Source organism: Trachemys scripta, chromosome 7, assembly GCF_013100865.1.
Source record: "Trachemys scripta elegans isolate TJP31775 chromosome 7, CAS_Tse_1.0, whole genome shotgun sequence".
Lineage (NCBI taxonomy): Eukaryota > Metazoa > Chordata > Testudines > Emydidae > Trachemys > Trachemys scripta.
Window position 1 is genome coordinate 23246194 of NC_048304.1, and position 6000 is coordinate 23252193.

The window sequence follows — 6000 nt, forward strand, 5'->3', positions numbered from 1 at the left end:
CATTTATTTGGACATAAGCTTTCGTGAGTAAAAACCTCACTTCTTGTTGCATCCGAAGAAGTGAGGTTCTTACTCACGAAAGCTTATGCCCAAATAAATCTGTTAGTCTTTAAGGTGCCACCAGACTCCTTGTTGTTTTTGTAGATACAGACTAACACGGCTACCCCCTGATACCCTCTACCCATGTGACCCAAGATCAGGGAAGGCAGCTCCTACTACATGTAGCCCTACTTTTCAGCTAGCATCTTCTAGCTCAGAAGTGGCGGCATCTCAGTCATTCTTTGTACATATATATGAAGTAAAGCAATTGGGGGTTAAAGGAGTGTTATGACTGTATCCTGTTCTAGGTCTTAGACATCCTTTTATACAGAAAAACTGTAAAAAAGGCTAGTTTTGGTTTTTTTTACATCACTTATTCCTTTTAATGTAAATTGTATCTCAGGAGAGTGTGTGTGCATATAGTCTGTGCTTGTAGCGTAGCAGACGTGCATAATTGCATGTGCATGTATATTTGCATATTCAGTACCTGTGCATAGCTGTGTATGGAGGATTGTAATGGTACATGCTATGCTTTAACAATGATTTGATAATAGAGTCAAGAACATGCTGTGTACAATGGACCATCACTTAGATATTTAGCTTAAGAAAGAGAGGGTTAAGGAGTGACTTATAGATTCATAGATTATAGGACTGGAAGGGACCTCGAGAGGTCATCGAGTCCAGTCCCCTGCCCGCATGGCAGGACCAAATACTGTCTAGACCATCCCTGATAGACATTTATCTAACCTACTCTTAAATATCTCCAGAGACGGAGATTCCACAACCTCAACCTTCCACAACTTGATTACAGTCTATAAGTATCTACATGTGGAACATATATTTAATAGTTGGCTCTTCAATCTAGCAGAGAAAGGTGTAACGTGATCCAGTGGCTGGAATTTGAAGCTAGACAAATTCAGACTGGAAATAAGGCATAATTTTTTGACTGTAATTAACCATTGGAACAGCTTACCAAGGGTGGTGGTGGATTCTCCATCACTCATCGTTTTTAAACCAGGACTGGATATTTTTCTAAAAGATCTGCTCTAGGAATTATTTGGGGGAAGTTCTCTGGCCTGTGTTACACAGTAGGTCAGACTAGATGATCACAATGGTCCCTTCTGGCCGTAGAGCCTATGAATATATTGTCTTAAATCAGGGTGAAAGTAAAATTGAACTCTTACCGAAGGGGCGGGGTCACGGGCAGAAGGGGCAGAGCTTAGGGTCAGCGTCCCCCAGCCAGCCCATACACGCTGGCTGGCCCGCATCGCCCGGGGCTCCAGTGGCAATTTAAAGGGCCTGGGGCTCCGGTTGCTGGGACAGAACCCCGAACCCTTTTAAATTGCCAGCCCCAGGGCAGTTGCTCCTTTTGCACACGCCCCCCCATCCACGGCGGCGGCGGCCTGGAGGGCGCAAAAGGGGCAGTGACATTAAAGCGCTGCCATGACAGCTCTTTAGTCAGCTGTATGGGCTGGTACCGGCTGCCACTTTTTACCGGTACACCGCACCAGCCCATACCACCTTACTTTCACCCCGTCTTAAATCTATTTTTGCAGTATTTTGATTCACTAAAATCTTCTAATCCATATTCCTCCATCAGACCCTTGAAATTGTTTGCAAATTTATCTTACGTGCTTGAAAGTCATAAAACTCCCCCTCACTGGTGTGTGTGATAATTATAACTGCCACTTATACAGGACTGACAAAGTGGGCATGCGTCTGACGAAGTGGGCATTCACCCACGAAAGCTTATGCTCCAATACATCTGTTAGTCTTTAAGGTGCCACAGGACTCTCTGTTGCTTTTTTATAGATCCAGACTAACACTACCCCTCTGATACTTATACAGGACTGAATTCTGAAGTTTAGCGCAGATAACAATTAAGCAGAGGTGGGCAAACTACGGCCCGCGGGACTGTCCTGCCTGGCCCTTGAGCTCCCGGCCAGGGAGGCTAGCCCCTGGCCCCTCCCCCGCTGTCCTCCCCCCCCCCACAGCCACGCCGTCGCTGCGTGGGCCGCGTTCTGGGGAGTGGGGCTGCGAGCTCCTGCCAAGCAGAGTAGCAGTGTCTCTAGCTCCGGGCAGCGCAGCTGCCAGACATGCTGCTCTGAGCGGCATGGTAATGGGGCCAGAGGGGTTAGATAAGGGACAGAGGGTCCCGGGGGGCAGTCAGGCGACAGGGAGCAGGGGGTAGAGGGTCTGGGGGGGGGGTGGGGGGCCCAGAGGGTGGTTGGGGCAGGGGGGTCCCAGGAGGGGGCAGTTAGCCGGGGACAAGGGGCGGAGGGGTTAGATGGGCCGGGGATTCTGAGGGGGGCAGTCAGGGGGCAGGAAGTGGGAGGGGGCAGATAAGGGGTGGGGACCAGGCTGTTTGGGGAGGCACAGCCTTTCCTACCCGGCCCTCCATACAGTTTTGCAACCCCAGTGTGGCCCTCGGGCCAAAAAGTTTGCCCACCCCTGCAATTAAGCAACAAGAGAAGATGAAAAGGAATTAAAAAAAGGAAATAATCTGAATTTGTATTTCTGTGTTTGTAGGCAGGCATCTAATATAATGTGTATGGATGTACACATCTGTGTATGGAAGTAAGCATTTGTATGTGTGTAGCTGTGTGTGTGTTTGTGTATGTTAATATCTCTTGTAACAATAGACACTCCTTGACTCTGGTAGCATTTGCTGGAGCCTCCCATTCAGATATTGGTTTGTTATCAGGTTGCAGCAGGCATTTCCATCTAATCAGGGATCTGAGCCCCTGTGAGCCACCACATGGGGCCTTCAAAGCACTTCCCTGAGCCTTGAGTCTGCATTCCCTTTCTGATGAGGGAGGGTGAGAGGGATAAAGAAACACAATGTCTCCAGAGGTGTTATTCCTCATGCTGACTGGTGCATCTGGAGAACTGACTTTGCACCTCAAAGCAGGGAGGGGAATGCCCTGTCCTTAACTTGTTCCTCAAAAATACTGGAGGAGGGGGATTATCTCACATGCACCCCTGCTGCATTGGTAATGAGAAAGCACCCTAAGGAAACATGAGCTCTCATTCATTTTTGTACTCAGCAGTATGGAGAGGGAAGGGCCAGACCTGTATCTAAGATCCCAGTGAGCAGGATCTGTTAGATTTAGTACACAAAATACTAGCTATACACCCCATGAGTACACATTGCAATCTGGCATCCTTCAGATGAGTAGTTTCAAACGTATTTATGGGGTTATAGGATTTGTGAGGCTTCTCAGAAAGACTTGTGGCTCTAAAAAGGGGACAACTTGGGACCTCTAGGCCTCTTCATAAGGGAAGACTCTGAAAGAAAAGGCTTTTAGAATCTTATTTCCACCTACCTGTCCCACTCCACTAGAACTGCAGTGCAATGGCCACTAATCTTATGTGGCTCATAACTGCAAATGGGTCTGGAATTAATTAATTTGACAGCACTGTGCTGCCTGTCTTTACCAAAATCAATGAAGGAAACACACATTTTCCATATTTGCGGGGAGGTAGGGGGAAGAAGGGACAGCTAGGACTTGAGTGTACGTTCACAGGACTCCCCTGGGACAGCCTGAGCTTGGGAGCGCGGCAAAAGGAGATTAACAACGTGGAGAGACGACGCTCTCAACAACAAGAGCGAAAAAGCTCCCAAGGGTTCGGCGGCGGTGGGAAAGCTTGATTGCCACATACAGCAACGCAGTAGCCTATGCAGCTTTCCCCCCCGCCCCGGCTCCCCAAAGACACCCAGTGGATTGTATTCATTTGGTGGGAGGGGGGTGGTATAATTGGCTGTCACTCTGCTGGAGCGCATTTTATTTGCATAGCTAATGAGTTCCTCCAGACTGGAGAGAGAATTTGGGCTGCCACATGAAATAATGCCAAGCGAGGGCAAAGGTGTTAATTAAAGAGATTTTGGCAAGTAATTTAAGGGCCAAAATTTACATTTTTGTTGGAAGAAAATCTACCTGTTGTGAATCAAAACTTTGTATATCGTTGGGGGGAGGGGTGCTTGTTTTGTTTTAAATTTAGTGTTAACAAAAACAGTTGGCCTCTTTGTGGTCTAAACACTACTGGCATTGGGCTAGCATATGCACGCCAGGAAATTAAACTGACTGTGGGCCCGATTCTCCACTGCCTTGTACCTTGTGTGACATGAGTGTAAAATGCTACCCACCTACAATTCTACATTCATTTACACACCCACCTTTGCCCTCATCTTGCATGGGTGGAAATGCAGGTGAAAGGCAGTGAAGAAACTGATCTAGGTTGTGTACCAGGACCTCTCTACTCCCCCACACTGGGCAGGTTTCTAGGTGAAATTTCTGCAACTTCCACTCTCTTGACTAGTTTTGCTGCTTCTGGCCAAAGGAATAACAAGAGAGAAGGGCTCTGGCTTTCAGATGAAAAAGATGGGTTCTGGGGGAATGGTCCGATTGTGGCAACTCTCTGTGAGGAGCTGAAGTGTGTCACTGGGCAGTATGCATAGTGTGCCACATTTTTGATGACTAATAGCAACCTTTACTGGGACATGATGGGGGTTGGGATGTCTGGGGTGGCTGGATAGAACCTATTGAGAATTATTTCTTTAAATGGCTCCATTTGGCCGATATCACCTCCTTAGATCTATACTGAAATACCCTTCTATTAATAAATAACTCCTTTCTCCATTTCATCATTGCAACAGCGCCCGGCTAAGTAACTGGGAATTTGGGTTTGTTTTTTATAGACATTAGAACTAGATTTTATCTTTATTAAGGGTTCCCTCCCCAGTCCTAAACCTTTGTTCCATTGCAGTGAGCAAATCAATCAGATGTAAAGTGGGGAAGGGGATCGGTCAAGATTTTATTTTCATCTGATTTATCTCAGCCAGAGAGAGAGAGAATGAGAGTGCCTATATGCTTTTGACCAGTGAGAAATGCCTTTAAGAGGAGCAGACATTTTTCCCGTTGTAATAATGATCTGTGTTTGAGTATATTATCATCTGAAGCAGTTGCGACAAGAAGATCTGGTGCTGCATGACTAACTTGTAGAAAATAATGTATCTGAAGGGTTTAGCCTTTTTGTTTCCTCACGGACTACTTGGAAGCATATTTCCTTGAATGAATTCATTATTTGAAATAATTCAGTGATTATTGTTTGTGGGTGATTAATTTTTTTAACTGTGGATTACAAACAGTTGTTACAAGTATTTGATTTTTGAAGTATGTTGGTTAGTTGTGACTGGTCAGATAAATCACATGGTCAGGATCTGTTCTGATTGGATGAGTGTGCAGTCCCTGGCATGAAAACTTGTGCATACAAATTAAAAATGTTATCTCCACAAATGCTCTCATTTGTGGCTTTGAAATTCTTTTTCCATGAACAACCAGGCAAGTAGAACTTGATTTCTTACACAATGATAGAAAACAAACACAAAAATAATGCAAATATGGTCAGCATGAGTTCATTTAAAAATGTGAGTGTCTATTTGTAACAAAAAAAAAATTACTTTGCAAAATTTGCCTGGGTGGAATGGGAACATAGCAAATGCTATGCTGGAATGATCTATCAAGTCTGGTATCCAGCCTTTAAAAGTGGCCAATTCTTGTTGCTTCAGAGGAAGGCAGGAAAAAAAAATCAAACCCAGAATACATCTGGCCTGACAAGTTGTGCAATGCTGTACGTGGGTGTGGGGAATGCCTTCCTGACCCCCTCAGGCAAACAGTTTATGCCCTGAAGCATGAGGTTCCATTACCCTTATCTTAGCTCACATAGCTATAAATGTTATTGGCCATAAAATTACCCAGCCCTTTATACACAGACATCTGCAATAAGCCTGTTCTGCTAAAAATTGTCAAAGCTTTTTATTATTGGTGAACTTTTAAAGCTGTTTCTTAAAAAAGAAATAATAAAAACTTTAACCAAATTAAAATACATTAACAAACAGCTTAAAAGCTAAAGCCATTATCACATTTTCTGCATAGACTTTCTACCTCTACTAATATATAA